At 46.9% G+C, this 20,790-nt stretch overlaps 1 protein-coding gene and 2 non-coding genes across 3 annotated transcripts in view; 1 reads left to right on the forward strand and 2 right to left on the reverse strand.

The window, feature by feature from the left end:
* Positions 1 to 7,241: 7,241 nt before the first annotated feature.
* Positions 7,242 to 7,432, reverse strand: LOC123463636. Its single transcript, XR_006639040.1, has one exon. It is a non-coding gene; the product is annotated as a U2 spliceosomal RNA (small nuclear RNA).
* Positions 7,433 to 13,383: 5,951 nt separating this feature from the next.
* On the reverse strand, positions 13,384 to 13,574 carry LOC123463637. The gene has a single exon (XR_006639041.1). It is a non-coding gene; the product is annotated as a U2 spliceosomal RNA (small nuclear RNA).
* Positions 13,575 to 20,043: 6,469 nt separating this feature from the next.
* Positions 20,044 to 20,790, forward strand: part of Plekhm1 (pleckstrin homology and RUN domain containing M1) — a 60,909-nt gene continuing 60,162 nt past the window's right edge. Inside the window, exon 1 of the mRNA XM_045159821.1 lies at positions 20,044 to 20,154. The gene's annotated coding sequence lies outside the window, so the exon portion shown is untranslated. The remainder of the gene's footprint in view (positions 20,155 to 20,790) is intronic.

Raw genomic sequence — 20,790 nt, forward strand, 5'->3', positions numbered from 1 at the left:
TCTGGCCATGGCAAGTATCACTTCCTCTTTAAATTATCATCCAGTAATAAAACCTTGTTATTGACAGCTTGTAATATGAAATGAAGTGAAGTTGTTTGGCCTGCAGGGGGCGGACCAGTGACACCATCAGCATGTTGTCAACTTGGTTCTACAGAACTTACAAAAAGACTGGTGATGCGCAGCGCTGAGAGTTACCACACATTTATAGGCACATATATGAACAGTCTTTCTTCCCTTAGCAGGGAATGGCTATTATGGTAGGGAAATGGTTTTGAAGACCACAGTCTCCATGAGTTGGGTGTCTCGCAGGGGGATGTGTGCCATCCTTCCCCATAGACAAGGTGGTCCTTTTCCAGTGCCTGAAGATGGGTAGAAACCTGGTGTTGGACATGAAGCCACGCATCTCCTTGATATTTTCACTCTGGGTCTTTTTTTCAGCTGATTTCATTCTACATAAGATTGTCACACTGTCATATTGCTGCTGTATTAAGCTTTGAAAATGCATACTGCAGTATCATGAAGTTTCTTTTTTTTAACTTTAAAGGAAGAAAGGAGGGAAGGAAGGAGGGGTGAATATTTGTATTGCAGTGCATGGGGTATAGAGGGGGATTTGATGGGGAGGTCCAAGTCTGGAGAGACTTTATTTGGGTGAAAGCAAACTCAACACATCCCTTTGGGTGGGAGGGATTGAGGGGAACTTAGGGGGCAGACGCAGGTAGGGAATGGATCTAGGGGACTGCTAACATGGGAGAATGGGGAGGCATTCTGTATTTATAATTGACCACCAAGACAAAAAAACATAAAAGCAGAAGGGGGTAAAAAGTTAAAACAGTTGGGAGGCAGAGGTAGGAGGATTGATGTGAGTTTGAGGCCAGGCTGAGATTACATAGTGAATTCCAGGTCAGCCTGAGCTAGAGTGAAAAAAAAAAACTTGGGGCTGGAGAGATGGCTTAGTGGTTAAGGCACTTGCCTGCAAACCTAAAGGACCCAGGTTCAATTCCCCAGGACCCACATAAGCCAGATGCACAAGGTAGCACATGCATCTGGAGTTCGTTTGCAGTGGCTGGAGGCCCTGGCAGGCCCATTCTCTCTCTCTAGCTGCCTCTATGTATATGTCTCTCAAATAAATTAAAAAAATTAAAACAGCCGCTTGCTTGAAAGTCTATTATGTGTCTTGGGTAGGGGTCTAAGGGGATGAGTTAAAGCCCCATCCCTCCTCACCATGACAGGAGGGGAGGAGGGAGACCCAGATCCTGTAAGGGTCAGTCACTGAGCGCAATCCCAGGGTCTCCCAGTTCTCGGGCCCCTCCCTTCTTGAGGGCAGCTGTGCTGCTTCTCACTGTGTGTTTGAGTCTGTCTGCATTTCTGAAGTCAGATCTCTGTCAGCTTCCAAAAAGGACCCATTGCCCCGACCCTCGATGGGGAAGCAGTCTTCTTGCCACAGAGGTTTCTGGGAAGGGTGGCTACACTTCTCCTAGCTTCAGGCTTGTGTCTGGTTCTGACTAGTTTGTCCTCCCAGGCCGCTGACCCCCTAGGGTCCCCATTGGTCTCTGTCCATGCACTTTTTCTTACGGTTTGATAGGGAGGGGTCACCCTTCTGTTTATGAGCCCAGGAGTGGCTAATTGGTTCTCCCATCTCTGTGCATGTGCTAGACCACCTGTTGAGCTCCTCCCAACCCCCAAGTAAGACTGAGTTAACAAAGGTGATGAGAGGAAGTTACGCTTCCTCTCATGCAGAAAGGCTGTTGATCACCTAAGTAGCAGATGTTGGACCAGAGTCGAGACTGAGATCAACTAGGGCAACATAGAAATAAAAGAGAATAGGGGCAATAAAAGAGAATAGGGGCTGGAGAGATGGCTCAGTGGTTAAGACACTTGCCTGCCAAGCCTTAGTGACCCGAGTTCAATTCCCCAATACCCATGAAATATCATACTATCAAACAAATGAAAACATGGGTGTTCTTAGCAAAAAATTAAAAAAAAACATTTTAGGCATCTCTGACTTTGCCTTGGGGTGAGAAGGGTCTGGTGAGCAGACATTGAGACCATCTCTCTCTTTTTAAAAATTTTATGTATTTGTAAGCAGAGAGCAGACAGACAGAGAATGGACACATCAGGGCGATTATCTACTACAAACAAACTCCAGATGCATGTGCGCCTAGTGCATCTGGCTCCTGTGGGTCCTGGGAATTGAACCTGGGTCCTTTGGCCTTGCAGGCAAACTCCTTAACTGCTAAGCCATTTCTCTAGCCCAAGACCATGTATCAGAGAGAAAGAGAATGGGCACACCAGTGCCTCCAGCTACTGCAAACAAACTCCAGACACCTGCACCCCCTTGTTCATCTGGCTTACATAGGTCCTGGGGAATTGAACCTGGGTCCTTAGGCTTCACAGACAAATGCCTTAACTGCTAGGCCATTTCCCCAGCCCCGGGTTACTTTCTTGAGAAGTTCTGCTGGGCCCAGTCAATGGCTGATGACTCCCCAATACTGCCCGGCTATGGTGTCGCTGTAGAAGCCAGTTGCTTCCTCTATGGGGGTCCGGGAGGTCAGGCCCTGTCACTGTGGGAGAAAGCTTCCTGCCGGGACACAACTAGTTAGGAGCCTAGTAATGGTTGTGTAACTAAGGTGGTGTCATAAATGAAGGGCGGGGCCGGGGGGTTGCCAAGGCTCTGGGAGGTCTGGCTCTCTCTCATTCAGTTTGTCTCCTGCCAGCAGGAGCCAGCGCTGAGCATCCCATTGCTGTTTGTGCCATGTTCCTACTGCTTGTGACGTTTCTACTGCGCTATTGCAGTCCAGGGCTTCTCCTGAGCTGGCAGCTTTTGTGGCTGAGGGAGACACAGTAGCTCCTGGAAGCTTCCCCTTCCACGCGTCGTTCATGTCACCACATTTTGCCAGCAGCCACCACAAGTCAGTCTCTCTCCCCTGCCCTCCACACACATGCGTCCCTCCATCCATTCAAGAACCATCTGGCCTTAGTTTAGGGATGAGATGAACATATTGGAGATGGAGGTTGTATCAGTAGCTAGAACATAGTCCCCCAGTGAGCGCTCACTGACTGGCCCATGGGTGGCTGAAGCCTTTGGGATTTCAGCTCCTTTTAACATCTCACTATCATTGTTTTTTTTTTTTTTTTTTGTGTGTGTGTGTGTGTTTATTTATTTATTTATTTATTTGAGAGCGACAGACACAGAAAGACAGATAGAGGGAGAGAGAGAGAATGGGCGCGCCAGGGCTTCCAGCCTCTGCAAACGAACTCCAGACGCGTGCGCCCCCTTGTGCATCTGGCTAACGTGGGACCTGGGGAACCGAGCCTCGAACCGGGGTCCTTAGGCTTCACAGGCAAGCGCTTAACCGCTAAGCCATCTCTCCAGCCTTTTTTTTTTTTTTTTTTTTGAGGTAGAGTTTCACTGTAGCCTAGGCTGACCTGGAATTCACTTTGTAGTCTCAGGCTGGCCTTGAACTCATGGCGATCCTCCTACCACTTCCTCCCAAGTGCTGGGATTAAAGGGGTGCACCACCATACCTGGCTTTGTGTTTCTATTTCTTGATTTCCCTCTTTCCCTGTCTCTCCCTTTCTCTGCTGTCCTCTCTCCATGTCTCCATCCCTCCCCTAACCCCTCTTGTTTTGAGACAGGGTCTTGTCTTATGAACCAGGCTGGTCTGGAACATCTGGCCATCCTCCAGCTTCTGGAGTGTGGAGATCAAAGGTGTGGGTCAGCAGGCCAGGGAGCCTCCCCCCCACTCGCCAAGGTAGGGTCTCACTAGTTCTAGCCCAGGCTAACCTGGAATTCACGATGTAGTCTCAGGGTGACCTTGAACTCACAACAGTCCTCCTACCTCTGCCTCCTGAGTGCTGGGATTAAAGGCCTGCGTCACCATGCCCAGCCTTGTGACTGGGTTTCTGTCAGGACTTCACTGAGCTCCATGAACAAGAGTGTGAAGCTTTTAAAATTGAAAAGAGCAACTAGTCCTGACCTCCTTGTTTTACCTAGGAGTTTTAAACCATCTCGGCCACTCAATGTGTAACCTGATTGCAAAAAATCAGCCAGGTGTGGTGGCGCACTACTTTAATCCCAGCACTCAGGAGGGAGAGGTAGGAGGATAGCCATGAATTCTAAGCCACCCTGAGAATACAGAGTGAATTCCAGGTCAACCTGAGCTAGAGTGAGTCCCTACCTCAAAAAACCAAAACAAATTAAAAAAAATAAGTAAATAAACATAGCTGGGCATGGTGGCTCATGCCTTTAATCCCAGTACTTGGGAGGCAGAGAGGTAAGAGGATCACCATGGGTTCGAGTGACTACCTAGTGAATTCCAGGTCAGCCTGGGCTAGAGTTGAGACCCTACCTCGAAAAACCAAAATAAAAGTAAATAAATAAAAGTGAAAACCAAGCAAAATACTCTTCAGTCCTGTCCTGTTCTCTTCGCCCCCCCAACTCCCCCCCACCCCCCGCATTTCCTCCTCCCTATGTGATACCTCCCAGGACTCGGGCACAGTAATGGGTAGGGGCACAGTGGTGGGCAGGTGGGCTGCAGAGACCCTGTCTCACATGGCAGAAATGAGCACTTGAAGGACACCGCAAAGCCCGCGGGCGGGCCTGCAAGCCCAGAGACCAGAGGCAGGCGAGCGGCCCCAAGCATGCCAGGCTGGGGCAGGGCAGGCAGACAGACGGGTCTCCTGGCAGCCCTCCCAGGACCTCGCACGGTGCTCTCTGTGCCCTGGACCACAGCTGCCACCCGCGCAGGCCGTTTCTCTAAACGGTGGCCGTGACCCACGAGTGGCCAATAGTGACCCTTGTAATCCAGAAAAAGTGTTAGGAAAAGCGGGGAAGAATCCTATGGGACTGGGGGGGGGGGACTTAACCCTCAGAAAGACTTAAGGTTCCTATTTATTTATTTATTTACTGTTTTTTTTTGAGGTAGGGTTTTGGTGTAGCTCAGGCTGACCTCCTGGAATTCACTATGTAGTCTCAGGATGGATGGCCTCGATTTTATGGCTATCTGCCTACCTCTGCCTCCTGAATGCTAGGATTTAAGGCATGTGCCACCATGTCTGGCTTATTTAATTTAAAATATATAGGTACATATTTATTTAGGACTGGAGAGTTGGCTTAGCAGTTAAGGCACTTGCCTGCAAAGTCAAAGGACCTCGGGTCGATTCCACAGAACCCACATAATCCAGATGCACAGGGTTACATCTGGAGTTCATTTGTAGTGCCTGGAGGCCCTGGCGCTCCCTCTCTCGCTCACTCTCCCTTTTTCTTGCAAATAAATAAATAAAAATAAAACTTTAAAAAAATTTTATTTGAGTGTTACAGAGAGAGAGAGAGAGAGAGAGAGAGAGAGGCAAATAGAGAGAGAGAAGAGAGAATGGGCGTGCCAGAGCCTCCAGCCACTGCATACAAACTCCTGACACATGCGCCCCTTTGTGCATCTGGCTAACGTGGGTACTGGGGAATCAAGCCTCGAACCGGGGTCCTTAGGCTTCACAGGCAAGTGCCTAACCGCTAAGCCATCTCTCCAGCCCCCAGCCCTCTTTTTAAAAGATATTTATTTATTTGCAAGCAGAGAGACAATAGGTGGACTAGGGTCTCCAGCTGCTGTAAATGAACTCTAGATCATGCACCTGACTTTCCTGGGTACTGGGGAATTGGACTCTAGTCATTAGGCTTTGCAGGCAAACCGCTAAGCCATCTCTCCACACCTTGTTAGCTCTTTTATTTTTATTTATTTATTTAACTTTGTGTTACTTTTATTTATTTATTTGAGAGTGACAGAGAAAGAGGAAGATAGGCAAAGAGAGAGAGAGAGAGAGAGAGAGAGGGAATATGGGTGCACCAGGGCTTCCAGCCGCTACAAAAGAACTCCAGACATGTGCGCCCCTTGAACATCTGGCTAACATGGGTCCTGGGGAATTGAGACTCAAACCTGGGTCCTTAGGGTTCACAGACAAGCACTTAACTGCTAAGCCATCTCTCCAGCTTATTTTTTCTTTATTATATTTTTAAATTTTTATTGTTTTCAAGGTAGGGTCTCATTCTAGCCCAGGCTGACCTGGAATTCACTGTGTAGTTTCAGGGTGGCCTCAAACTCATGGTGATCCTCCTACCTCTGCCTCCTGAGTGCTGGGATTAAAGGTGTGCACCACCACGCCTGGCTCTAAAAATATTTTTTTTAATGAAATACAAAAATGGGGGCGGGGGGCTGCTGGAGAGATGGCTTAGCAGTTTGTGGGCTTGCCTGCAAAGCAAAAGGCCCCAGGACCCACATAAGTCAGATGCACAAGGTGGCACATGCGTCTGGAGTTTTGCAGCGGTTGGATGCCTGTTGCCCTTGTGTGCCTATTCTCTCTCCTCTCTCATATAAATAAAATTAATTTTTTGTTAAGGCTTGGGTGGTGGTGTATGCCTTTAATCCCAGCAGAGGTAGGAGGATTACTGTAAATTTAAAGAGACTCAGAGGTAGAGGTAAGTGGCTCAAAATTACCCCCTCCCTTCCCCACTACAGTACTCCTGGACATGGATCCTAAAGACTACGATTTTTTTTTTTTTTTTTGGTTTTTCAAGGTAGGGTCTCACTGTATCCCAGGCTGACCTGGAATTCACTCTGTAGTCTCAGGGTGGCCTGGAATTTAGTAATCCTCCTATCTCTACCTCCCGAGTGCTGGGATTAAAGGTATGTGCCACCACGCCTGGCCTAAAACTTCAGTATAAAGCTGCTTGTTGCTGGTATAGTCACAACAGAAAGGTAGGAAATGAAATCAGCCCAGATGTCCCTCAAACGATGGGTAATGAAGATGTGGTACATATAAACAATGGTCATGAAAATTGCAGGAAAATGGATGGACTTTGGGGGGAAAAAACAAAACAAACATACTAAGGCTAGATTACTAACACAGGGTACGTATGTATTTATCACCTTAAATTTTATTCCACAGCTACATCCTTCAAAACCATTGGATCAGATTTGGACGAACATGTTTGCTCTACAGCCCATGCTGACCTGGAACTCACTACTTTTTAAAAAGGTAGTATCCTTGCTCAAAACTCTTTTACACTAACAGATTTTAAACAGAATTTTTTACTTCTCAAACTATAAACTGGGTGGGCGGCAGAGTTCAGTTAGTGGACCGTAGTTTGTTTACAGAGATGACAAGGAAGGCTCAGAAGTAACCAGAGAGACATTAGCAACAAACTTCAGACATTTATCCTATCTTTAAGACCCCAATAAGTACCCCCGAGGGGGTGCACCGTTCCTGGAAGTACTGCAATACCAGGTCGATGCGTGGAGTGGACGGAGCAAGCTCCTATTCCAACTCCAAGCTCCAAAAATCCATTTAATATATTGTCCTCGGATAGAGGACGTATCAGATATTAAACTGATAAGAACAGATACTACACTTGATCTTAGCCAAAAGGCCGAGAAGCGATACCTAACGCAGCCCCAGCACCCGTGGCAGAGCTGTCCCCACACAGCCTCAGCTCACGGTGAGCAAACGCATGCGCCTCCAAACACCCATCCCACCCCGACCTCGATAGCGAGTCTCGGACACAACCTGTCACCCGCAAAAAAATTCTGAAATCCTTCGTATTTGGAGAATTTTAAATTCCTTCTCCCGTTCCCATAGTTCCACGGGGCGTCATCAGCTGTGCAATTTGCATGCCCCGCCCCTCACGGCCCCGCAGGCCTCCGAAGTGGAAGAAGCGCCTGAGCCTCACCAGCCTACGGTTGGAAGGAGAGACGCTGAATTTTTTTAAATATATATCTTTTAATTTATGTATTTGAGAAAGAGAAGGAGAGAGGAAGAGGCAGATGGAGAATGGTCATGTCAGGGCCTTCAGCCACTGCAAACGAACTCCAGATGCACGCGCCCCCTTGTGCATATGGCTTACATGGGTACTGGGGAGTTGAACCTGGTTCCTTGAGCTTTGCAGGCAAACGCCTTAATCGCTAAGCCACCTCTCCAGCCCTTTTTAAATTTTTTTTAAAAATACGCAGTGAGTTTTACACCAGAAATGAACAGAAGAGCCTCCAAACCGACTTCTGTCTCTTTACAACTAGATGTCAAAAAAAAAAAAAAAGCTCCATTTTATCTCTACAATGAGTTTTTAAAGACAAAAAACCCCACAAAACTTTTTTGGGGGATTTTCAAGGTAGGGTTTCACTTTAGTCCAGGCTGACATGGAATTCACTAGGTAGTCTCACGGTGGCCTCGAACTTACAATGATCCTTCTACCTCTGCCTCCCCAGTGCTGGGATTAAAGGCATGCACCACCACGCCTGGCTAAAAACCACATTTTTAATAAAATGACCCATTTAAAAAAAATTTTTTTAAATCATTTCTTCCCCAATAATTACCTTTTGTAATAACAAATAAACACAATTTACCAAAAACAAAATTTGGCAGTTAACATAAAACAAACACCAAATAAAAGCCAAACCAAACACCAAATATAAAATACTAGAATGTAATTTCAAAGGGGAACGTGTGGGGGTGGGGAGGGAGGGAATTATCATGGGACTTTTTTTTATAATTATGGAAAATGTTAATAAAAATTTAAAAATAAAAAAAAAGAAATAAAAAAAACAAATATAAAATACTTACAAGGCCAGGCACGCCTTTAATCTCAGCACTCAGGAGGCAGATGTAGGAGGATCGTCATGAGTTCAAGGCCATGAGACTACATAGTGTAGTGATTTCTAGGTCAGCCTGGACCAGAGTGAACCCCTACCTCGAAAAACTAAAAAAAGTAATAATAATATGTATTGTATACCAAGTTGCCTTGACCTCAAGACAAGACTAGACTAACATCAAATATCTTCACTAAAATCATGTCCTCAGTTACAGTTACTGCTCTATGTTAATCTTTGTTCTCTTCTCCTAAAGCATATCAAAATGGCTAAATGGCCTTAATGGACTTTCCTTAGGACTGTTTAATAAAGGTTTCTTCAAATATGCGTGTGTGTGTGTGTGTGTGTGTGTGTGTGTGTGTATATATATATATATACATATATATATACATATATATATATATATATATATACATATATATATATATATATATAATTTTTTTTTTTTTTGAGGTAGGATCTCACTCTGGTCCAGGCTGACCTGGAATTAACTATGTAGTCTCAGGATGGCCTAGAACTCATGATGATCCTCCTACCTCTGCCTCCCGAGGGCTGGGATTAAAGGCATGTGCCACCACACTTGGCTTGTTTGTTTGTTTGTTTTGAGGTAAGGTCTTACTCTAGCCCAGGCTGACTTGGAATTCACTCACTATATATTCTCAGGATGGCCTTGAACTCATGATGATCCATCCACCTACCTCTGCCTCCCAAGTGCTGGGATTATAGGTGTGCGCCTCCATGCCCAGCTCAAGTATTTCATTTATTCATTTATTTGAGAAAGAGGGGGAGCTAGAGAAAGAAAGGAGTGCACTAGGGCTTTCAGCCATTGCAAATGAACTCCAGACCCTTGCACCACTTTGTTCATCTGGCATGTGAGGGTACTGAGGAAACGAACCTGGGTCCTTAGGCTTCACGGCAAGTACTTCCTTTAACTTCTGAGCTATCGCTCCAGCCCAGATACCAAGTTTTTCTTTTTCTTTTTCTTTTTTTGTTATGCTAAAGAACAGACTTTATTCATTTTCCCAAAACACTAACACAGCACATGGCATAGTAACTTAGCACACAGTATAAATGATGTATGCAATGCATTATCCCTTAAATGGCTGATTTTAACTCTGAGTTCAGGAGTCCTAAAAAAATTATACATTTTTCGGGCTGGAGAGATGGCTTAGCGGTTAAGCGCTTGCCTGTGAAGCCTAAAGACCCCGGTTCGAGGCTCGGTTCCCCAGGTCCCACGTTAGCCAGATGCACAAGGGGGCGCACGCGTCTGGAGTTCGTTTGCAGAGGCTGGAAGCCCTCGAGCGCCCATTCTCTCTCTCTCCCTCTATCTGTCTTTCTCTCTGTGTCTGTCGCTCTCAAATAAATAAATTAAAAATTAAAAAAAATAAACAAAAATGCCTTTAAAAAATTATACATTCTTAAATGAATGACCTTTATTAAAGTTATCAACAAACAACAAAGGGGAGTTACTTTAAAAATCTTAAGGTAAAAGAGACCTCAATTCCTAGGACCTGGAAACTGTGTCACGGAAATACTTGATTTGCTTTACTCTGTTATCTGCACTCATCATTCCTTCATACCCAGGAGAACCCTGTTGGGTCTCCTAGCTTGAGAAGATGATTCCAGGGTTAATATTGCAACATCACCATAAATGTCCCCATTTAAACTGCTTCGAGTGGAGGGAGGGAAAGGAGAGGAAACTTTGCTGCAGGTCAGAGCTGTTTTATGAAATGCAGACATGGTAACAGCTCACTGTGAACTGAGCAAAGCTTGCATAATAAAAAATAGAGCAGGTAGACAGAAAAATCTACTCCCATTAGGCAATCAGAGACCTGCTGAGATGGATGGTGTCTGGGACAGTTCCTTTAGAACGGGGATCTGAGAAGATACATAAACAACCTCATGTGAAGGCACTGCGCTCACTGGACATCATGCTGGATACATCATCATCTACAGAAAGGGTTTCTCAGTCCTGAGCCTCTTCCCAGCACAACTTAAGACATGCTCGACAATGTCCTTCTGCACCAACCAGCAAGGTCCGTCTAGTCATACACATGGACTCCAGGGAGCAGGGACTGGATAGCTGTGCTGTCTGCATCCTGGCTCAAGCCGAAAGAAATCCTCTTAAGATAGCTTTTAAAATTAACCTACTGTTTTTATTGTTCTCTTGTACCTTAGCTATGGCATGAGAGATTTGCTAATTCCAATGGTTGTAAAGCCAGTAGCCCCAGTATTATCTGGAGACCTTTTGAAGTACTTTTTATACTTGGAACAATTTTCTTACAGCCTATTGTTTGCTCTGAAAACAAGGGCTTTGATAGGGTAAGGAAAACACATCTCCTCTCATCTTTACGGAGAACTTCAGGAAGGTTGCCTGGCATCCGGAGCAGATCAAAACGCAGACAAGACAGTTCTAACTCAGGAAAAGTGCTTGGCAGTTCACACTTAAAGAATCCCACATCCCATGGTTTGGGGTGGCCTGGCCTTCCTGACACCCAGGGCTCTCCTTTGGGGTACTGTCCTTCTTGGCTGTCTGTGGCTCTGGGTCTTCCCTCCAGCCAGTCCCTCCTCAGGGCTTCCTTCATGCCACCATGCACCCCAGCAAGGTGCTCTTCCACAGGGCCAGGAGGGCAGACCCTCATCCTTATGCAGAGCTGTGGCCAGGGTTGGATTTCTTCCTGTTGACTCAGTCAGATGTGGATGCAGTTTGTCGCCACTGTGAAGCAAGTGATCGGCGCTGTTCAGGTCACTCTTCATTTCCAAGGAGCCGGCCTCATCCTGTGATTTTCCATTGGCTCCAACCTCAGGCTGGTCCTTCCTGGAAGGCACTGCTGGGCAGGGGCTCCCCCTCTGGGCTCTTTTCAAGGCCACTTAAGAGTTTGTCCAGGTCACCTCCTCCAGAGCATTTCACATTTGCCAGGCAGGTGCCCAGGGTCCCTCTTCTGCCCCTCATGCTTCGTGTCCTCTGATACAGTGAGCTGGGGGTGACGCCTGTCAGTCAAGGAATGACCTTCAGTGGATTTCAATATGAACCTGCAGGCGCATATTGAGCATCGTGGAAGCCATGATGTACAGGTAGGGGAAGTTGATGTGCAGCCTCCAAACCAGGTTGAAGAAGATGAGCAGCGGGCGTTGAGGCTGCCGGCCGGCGGGAGCCGAGGATGCTCGTCACGCAAAGCCAGCCATTGCCTTGTCCCGCCGGACTGCTGCTCAGCCTGACATCACCAAGTTTTTCTTTTACAGCTCAAGCTGACCTGAAATTCATGTAGTCTCAGGGTGGCCTTGAATGTAGAGCAATCCTCCCATTTCGGCCTCCTGAGTGCTGGGAACAAAGGTGTGGGCCAAGTTGCCTGGTTTTGTTTTTATTATTTATTTATTTATTTTATTTTTATTTATTTTACTTTATTTTATTTGAGGTAGGGTTTTGCTGTAGCCCAGGCTGATGTGGAATTCACTATGTATTCTCAAGCTGGCCTCAAACTCTCAGTGATTCTCCTAACTCAGGTTTTAATTTTTTAAATATTTCTGAGGTGTGGTGGTGTACACTTTTAATCCCAGCACTCCAGAGAGAGAGGTAGAAGGATCACCATGAGACTAGATAGTGAATTTCAGGTCAGCCTGGGCTAGAGAGAGACCCTACTTCAAAAAACAAGCAAACAAAAAAATTATTTACTTGTAATCAGAGACAGAGAGAGTGAGCTTTCAAACTTTGCAAACAAGTGCCTTTAACCACTGAGTCACCTCTCTAGTACTCTCAAGGATTTTAAGGTAAGGAGGCCTGGGTTGATAGTTCAGTGGTTAAAGATGCTTAAAAAAGCCTCCTTGCCTGTGTTAAATTCTCCAGGACACATATAAAGCCAAACGTAGAAAGTGGCAATGTGTCTGGAGTTTGTTTGCAGCCAGCACAAGGCTCTGGTATGTCCATCTTTCTCTCTCTCAAATAAGTAAATAAAAATCACAGTAAAAATAAATAGGCTGGGTGTTGTAAGGCCTGGGAGTGACCAAGACCACACAAATCATTTTGAGGCAAAGATGAAAAGCTTTTATTTGGGAAAAGCAGGAGCTGCCAGGACTGGCTCACAAGAGCACGCAGAGTCAACCTGAGTTTCCAGATAGTGTGCTTTATAGGGCTTTTCAGTTGGGGGAGGCTAGGAAAGGTGGGCTGTTTCTTGAGGAATGTGGATAATCCACTTCCTTATGTCTGTTACCATCCTACTCTCCTTGGTGACTCCATTTTGGGAACTTGTCCCCACCTAACAGGCATGAGGCTCATGCCTTTAATCCCAGCACTCAGGAGGCAGAGGTAGAGTTAGTTGCATTGAGTTCGAGGCCACCCTGAGACTACATAGTAAATTCCAGGTTAGCCTGGGCTACAGCGGGACCCTACTGCAAAACAACAACAACAATAATAATAAAATAAGTGAAGTTGAGAATCTTCGGGGAACCTACTTCCAGCTGACAGTGTGGGAAGTAGCTCAACAATATAGAGGCCTATATTAAATTTGGGAATATACTTCCAGTTAGCAAGATTATGACACAAAGCAGAAGTATCAACAGACATGCCCAGCATGGCCCAGATGTCAGAAGTTGCAGCTCAGGCGCAGTGCGCAGGGCCACAATGTATGAGTCTAGCTATGGGAAGGGAGCGATGGTAGGAGAACGAGATGTCTGAATAAGCAAAGCTAGCCAGTGAATATCCCCACGACAAACCGCAAGCCAAATCTTTTCTTAAACAAGATGGTTTCCCCCGAGGGGGTGCACCGTTCCTGGAAGTACTGCAATACCAGGTCGATGCGTGGAGTGGACGGAGCAAGCTCCTATTCCAACTCCAAGCTCCAAAAATCCATTTAATATATTGTCCTCGGATAGAGGACGTATCAGATATTAAACTGATAAGAACAGATACTACACTTGATCTTAGCCAAAAGGCCGAGAAGCGATGCCTAATGTACCCCCAGCACCCGCGGCAGAGCTGTCCCCACACAGCCTCAGCTCACGGTGAGCAAACGCACGCACCTCCAAACACCCATCCCACCCCGATCTCGATAGCACGTCACGGACACAACCTTTCACCCGCAAAACAAATTCTGAAATCTTTCTTACTTGGAGAATTTTTAATTCTTTCTCCCGTTCCCATAGTTCCGTGGGAAGCCCTCCGCCGTCATATTTGCATGCCCCGCCCCACCCCGCCCCGTCGGAACCCGCCCCGCGGCTTTAGCTCTTGCAGCCGCTGAGCCTGCATCAGGGAGGGAGTAGCGGGGCCGGGTGCGGTGCACCCTTAATGTCAGCACTCAGGCGGCACAGGTGGGAGGATCACTGTGAGTTCAGGCCAGTCTGGGCTAGAGAGATCCTACCTCGGAAAAAGACAGGAGAAAGAGAGACGAGTGAAATGAACTGTAGCTCGTTTCTTTGGCGAGGGCGCTCCCCTTAGGTAGGGTGCGTCCTGGCTATGGCTGTCTCTCACCTGTGTCTCTTCTATGGCCTGTGGTCTCCATTTCATACCGGTGCGCCGTGGTACCGCCTTAGTCCATCATGGCTACACCGAATAACTGGGAGGCTGAAGATCTCAGGTCTCCATTCCCTCAAGGTCACAGACACCTCTAGTTGCCAATCCCACACAGCTTCCCCTGTCTTCATTCCCTGCCATTCTGAGCTATGCTGGACCTCACGCAGAGTAAGTTCCAAATTTCAAGATGAGTGAGAACAACTGGTTGTTTTTCCACAATCCCCGTCCGTTCTGCAGGAATGCAGCAGGACAGCCTAGTGGTAGTGGTAGCACACACCTGTAACCCCAGCACTTGTGAGGTGGAAACAGGCAGATCAAGAGATCAAGGTTGGGCCTGAAATTCACTCTGTAGTCTCAGGGTGGCCTCGAACTCCTGGCGACCCTCCTACCTCTGCCTCCTGAGTGCTGGGATTAAAGGTGTGCCACCATGGCCGGCTCCTTTTATTTACTTACTTTATTATTTTTTTTATTCCTTTTATTTTATTTTTATTTTTTATGACTTTCCATTTTCTTTTTTCTTTTAGTCTTTTAATTTTTAATAACATTTTCGATGATTATAAAAAATATCCCATGGTAATTCCCTCCCTCCCCCTCCTTTTATTTTTTTTTAAATAGACTTTTATTTATTTGAGAGAGAAAGGCAGATAGAGAGAGAGAATGGGCACAGTGGGGCCTTCAGCCAAACCATCCCTCCAGCCCTTAAATGTTCTTTAAAATTTATTTATTTATTTATTTATTTATTTATTTATTTATTTATTTATTTGAGAGCGACAGACACAGAGAGAAAGACAGGTAGAGGGAGAGAGAGAGAATGGGCGCGCCAGGGCTTCCAGCCTCTGTAAATGAACTCCAGACGCATGCGCCCCCTTGTGCATCTGGCTAACGTGGGACCTGGGGAACCGAGCCTCGAACCGGGGTCCTTAGGCTTCACAGGCAAGCGCTTAACCGCTAAGCCATCTCTCCAGCCCTAAATATTCTTTTAAATGTAGGCCTCCAATCACTCATGTCTTGCTGATCTGTGTCAGATTAGGTCCATTTTTTTTTCTTTTAAATTTTGAGACAGTGTGGCTAAATTGACTAAGCAAGGCTTGATCTTAAAAAAAAGTTTAATTTATTATGTATTTGCAAAGGGGAGGATGGGGGCTGGGGAGATGGCTTAGTGGTTAAGCGCTTGCCTGTGAAGCCTAAGGACCCTGGTTTGAGGCTCGATTCCCCAGGACCCACGTTAGCCAGATGCACAAGGGGGCGCATTCATCTGGAGTTCGTTTGCAGTGGCTGGAGGCCCTGGCGTGCCCATTCTTTCTCTCTCTCTCTCTCTCTCTCTCTCTCTCTCTCTCTTCCTTTTTCTCTCTGTGTCACTCTCAAATAAATAAATAAACAAAAAAAAATTTTTTTTTTTAAAAGGGGGAGTATGGGCAGACCAGGGCTTATTGCCATTACAAACAAACTCCAGATGTATGGACCACTTAGTACATCAGGCTTTATGTGGGTAGCTGGGGAATTGAACCAGGGCCTCCAGGCTTTTCAAGAAAGTGCCCTTAACCACTGAGCCAACTCCCCAGTCTAGGCCTTGAATAATATAATCAATCCTCTTACATTAGCTCTTGAGCAGCTTGGACTGTACACATGTACCACCATGCCCAGCTGCTATTTATTGACATTCTTGAAATAAAAAAAAAAGTTAAAGCATTTTATTTAAGTATTGGGATGTAACTCAGAGGAACAGTGCTTTCCTAACATGAACAAGGTCCTAGGTTCAATCCTCAACACCTCAAAAAAAAAAAAAAAAATGGGATTAACAGTTCCCAAGATAATAGTTCATATGTCCTTATCTGTATTTTCCATCTTAACCATCCACTATAGTAATCATTCAGACCAACCTTACCTAAATCTAAGGAGGGATGGGTCTCACTTCTGCAGACAGAATGGATGAATAGGTAACCACAGATGGAGGGGAGGGGACACTCCTGATAGCTGGTTTCATAAGTGAAAAGAAACAGTCATTAGGTTCTCAGACTCTGTGAGCATACCTTCCCTGCAAAAGCCCAGGTGGATCAGAGGCTCCTGCTTCAATGAGCTGTTTAGTTCCCTGGGCACAGGCACCTTGCACCTCTGTGAGGTCTTAGGACCTGCATACCTTGCCCCAAACTCATCCTGAGGCCCATACTTGGGCACTGGGGTTATAACTGAAGCCAAGTCTGCAAGTGTATGTTTATGGGGTCTGGTGACTCACAGAATGTGAGGCCAAGTTTTATTGGGTAGAAAGAAAGAAAAAGAGAACTGTGAGCCAGGTCTGCATCTCAGAGTTCGGAATCTCAAGATGCAGCCTGTATCTGTTTGGAGTGTCAGCTTTTATTGGAAATAACCATATGATGTGTATAGTAGAAACAGGGAGTTAAACCACAAAGCTGCATCTGTTAAATGAGGGGGGGGCACTTACAAGAAGTCACAAGGTTACATAGGTCACATAGGCGGAACTTAGGCAAGAAACACTCTATGCTCTGTAATCACAAAGATATTTAGAAACAAAGAGATACGGGAAGGTCATGGTACATTGCATTTTTCCCCATCCTGCCCAGGATCATCCCATTTCTTACATATTCCATTTTTCATTCCCCCTGATATGACACTAAGTCAAATCCTTGACTCGTGAAGAACAGTGTCCAGGGTATTTTCATCTAAGGGGTTCTTGTGTCCACATTACCATGAGTTTAACAGAATTCTATTTTATTCTGTATATATCTACTTAGAGAATGAATAATGCACGGTCCTATGGTAAGGTCTAAGAGCAGTAGTATCCGAGGGCCAGCAATAAAAGAGACAAGGGAAGTTAGCCATTGACACCAACTAAATATAGACTGAAAACAATTACTAGTGGCTTGTCTCTGAAGTTCTGTTTATTCGAGGTGTTTTCTACCTATAGCCAGTGCATTTCAGGTTATTTCTGATTTATTAGCATAACAGCAACAAGTTTTTTAAAATTTTTTTGTTTATTTTATTTATTTGTTTGAGGGTGACAGACAGAGACAGAAAGAGGCAGAGAGAGAGAGAGAACGAGAGAGAGAGAGCGAGCACACGTGTGCACCAGAGCCTCCGGCCACTGCAAATGAACTCCAGATGCGTGCGCCCCCTTGTGCATCTAGCTAACGTGCGTCCTGGGGAATTGAGCCTTGAACCAGGGTCCTTAGGCTTCACAGGCAAGTGCTTAACCACTAAGCCATCTCTCCAGCCCAAAAGCAACAAGTTTTACCTAAAGCCATACATAGGTCCCCTCATAAAAAGTCTGTCTAATCTTTTTATAGTTTGTCCCTTACTTTCATGGCTGTTGGAGTGGTTAGGATGACCTGGTGGGGGCCTTCCAATGTCCCAATGCAATCTCTTGATCTGAACTCTGTCACCCAGCTGAAAGGGATGGGGACAAACAGGGTATGTCTGAAAAGCAGCCTTGATTGCTGGAACAATGGACTCCTGGACTCTTTGTAAGACTTGGATAAAGAAGCCTTTCATGAGTAAAGTCAGTTATCTATTCAAGACCCTTCCTGGGCAGGATGGGGGAAAAGGTTCCATGCATGATTTTATTTAAAATTTTTTTCTTTAGTAATTTTTTAGTAAATTTTTTAAAAATTTTTATTAGCATTTTCCATGATTATAAAAAAATCCCATGTTAATTCCTTCTCTCCCCCACACACTTTCCCCTTTGAAATTCCATTCTCCATCATATTACCTCCCTATCTCAATCATTGTACTTACATATATACAATATCAACCTATTAAGTACCCTCCTCCCTTCCTTTCTCTTCCCTTTATATATCCTTTTTAACTTAGTGGCTTCTGCTACTAAGTATTTTCCTTCTCACGCAGAAGCCCAATCATCTGTAGCTAGGATCCACATATGAGAGAGAACATGTGGCGCTTGGCTTTCTGGGCCTGGGTACCATGCATGATTTTAAATGGAGTAATTCCTTTTACATAAGGGGTACACCTGGCCCTTAAAAGGGAAGAAGGGAAGGAATCCCACCCATCTTTCGCTGGTCTCTAGGGTTAATTTAGTTAAAATCTCCTTCAAGGTCTGATTCATGCTTTCTACCTGTCCTGAACTTTGGGGATCTTAGGCACAATATAATTTCCAATTAATCCCCAAAGTCTAGGTTAATTCCCTAGTGATTTGACACAAAGGCAGGCCCATTATGAGATCTTATCCTGAGGTGCAACCCATAGCGGGGAATTACCTCCTCTAACAATTTCTTAGTCACCATTTGGGCGGTCTCAGATTGGGAAAACTTCCACCCAACCTGAAAAGGAATCAACATAAACAAGTAAATTTATATCCATACTGATCTGACTTTACCTCAGTGAAATTAACTTCCCGTTATCTACCTGGCTGTATTCTCTGAGGCATTTGTCTGTTGGCAGGCCTGACAGCAGGTGGTGGTGGTGTCCTTGATGACTGAGTCCATACCTGGAAAGCAAAACTCTTTCCTTATTAACTCCACTAGCTTGTTGCTTCCTAAGTGAGTTCCTTCATGTAGTTGCTTAGCCAGTCTCTGCCTGAGGGCTTGGGGCAGCAACAGTTGTCCATTCTCCAGTTCATACCATCTTTGTGGGGTCTGTTCCTTTATCAGATGGGAGGTGAGTTGTAGGTCCTGTCCCGTGTACGTTGGTTGCTCAGGACCACTAGGTGCCAGGAGGGTGACCAGACAATCTGACAGATGCTGACAGGCAGCACTCTTTACTGCTAGGTCTGCCAGTCAGAATATATCACCAGATCAGGGTCCAGCCAAGCCACATCTGTCAGGTATGGTCAGAGTCCATAGAAGGTGGAAGGGATCTCTAGGCAGTCATGCAGAGGGGTTGACGCCTCATCAGTTTCTGGCAGCAAGGAGGCTGGATTCAAAGCCTTGGTTTGGCAAAACTGTACCCTTGGTTGAGTGAGGCCTGATAGTGGGTTATGTGAGAGTTGGTGAGCCATCGTGGGGCTCTTTAAAAGCGTCTCTATCATACGTGGAGCCATAATTGATAAAGTTTGGCCCTAGGTTAATTTGTCTGCTTCCTCTGTCAGAATAGCAGCAGCAGCTTCAATAGCAGGGAGACAAGGGGCCAACCAGTGGCTCCTGGGTCTAGCTTCTTAGACAAGTAGGCTACTGATTTGGTGATGTATTCTCATGGCAGCAGCTTTGTTGTGGACAGAATCAGGTGGGCAGGGGCGGCTGTGATGACTTTGGAAGAAACACTGTGTCCACAATCGTTACTTTTCAGTTTTCATGAATCCGTTTGAAAGATATGTATGTTACTCCTGTAATGGAAAGAAAACAACCAGACAGTCCTAAGAGAAAAAGCGAGTGCCCCCCCCCCGCCCCGCCCCGCCCCACCCTCCGGGTTTCATGTCTTGAGGGGGCTAACAAAATGAACACAACACCCAAGAGAGCCTCAGGGTGGTCACCTGGTGTAAAGTGCAGTCAAAGCCAGGCTGGAGGCTCCACCTTGGGTCGGGGCTCCGCCCACCTTTTGCTCTCCTGCCCACGGAGGAGGCACTGTCCGGGTTATGGATGCCACTCACACATGATCACCTCGGACCTAAAGAGACGACTTGACAACACCAAAGTCGTACGGTTGGTGCGGAAGGCCGGCGAGACGAGGAGCCCCGAGTCCAAGATGTAGTGACGCGGACTGGGGGATGGCGGGCCGGCGGTGACGGACGCCTAGGCTCTGGGAGCCCGGGACCCGCTTCACCGGTGGGAACCTGCCGGCAGAGACCGTCAGCCCCGCCCTCTTCCCCGCTCCACCCGTCCCCCGGGAGAGCGGCTGGCCCCGCCCCTCTCTCCAGCACGGCTCGCGATTGGCTCTTCAGGCGGGGGGCGTGACCTGAGAACCCAGACGACGTGATGGCGTCAGGGGCCGCGCGCCGCTTCCTGTTGTCGGTGGCCGGGAGGCCGCGGCTTACGGCTGGGAGACCTAACAGTGACCGCAGCCGGGGGTGTCCCACGCCGGCTCCCCGCTCCCTGGTGTCTTCCTTCGGTGAGTGTAGGGGTCAGGGCCCGAGGGGGGAGCGGCGCGGGCGATTTCGCGGTGGGCCTCCAGGACACGGCGCCACCTCACACCTCTTCGTGGCCGTGAGGTTCCGGGCAGTCGTGACAGGTCCCCTGCATCCACCCTTGCCCGTGGCCGGTCCCCCTCCACTCCCACCGTGACCCGACTGCAGCGCTCACCCCGCCCGCCCCGACCCACGGGTCTTGCGTAAATGTTCCCTCACTCGTGATCCCCCTTTAGCCCAGTTACGAGCCCCCGTGGTCACGTCCTCGCCCATCAACTCCGGGCAGTCCTAATGCTGCGGTGCCCCGCGCACACCTCCGCTAGGCCCCGCACGCCGCCTCCGCTTTCTTACCCGAGCGTCTCGAACCCTTGCTCAGCTTGCTCCTTCCAGACATCCTACTTGGGCCCACCCAATGTGGAGGACCCACCATCAGAGTAGGGTCCTGTTGAACTCACTCTTGGTAACTGAGCTCAGCCTTACTCCAAGTCTCACCTGTATCTTCTTGCCCTTGCTGACTCTTCTATTTTCCTAGCTCATTCCATCCTTCCTGAGGACACTACTTTGTTTCTAAACTGTGTCCTGTCCTGTCACCCCCCCCCCCCATGATACCTCAGTTCCCG

Source organism: Jaculus jaculus, chromosome 9 (assembly GCF_020740685.1).
Source record: "Jaculus jaculus isolate mJacJac1 chromosome 9, mJacJac1.mat.Y.cur, whole genome shotgun sequence".
NCBI lineage: Eukaryota > Metazoa > Chordata > Mammalia > Rodentia > Dipodidae > Jaculus > Jaculus jaculus.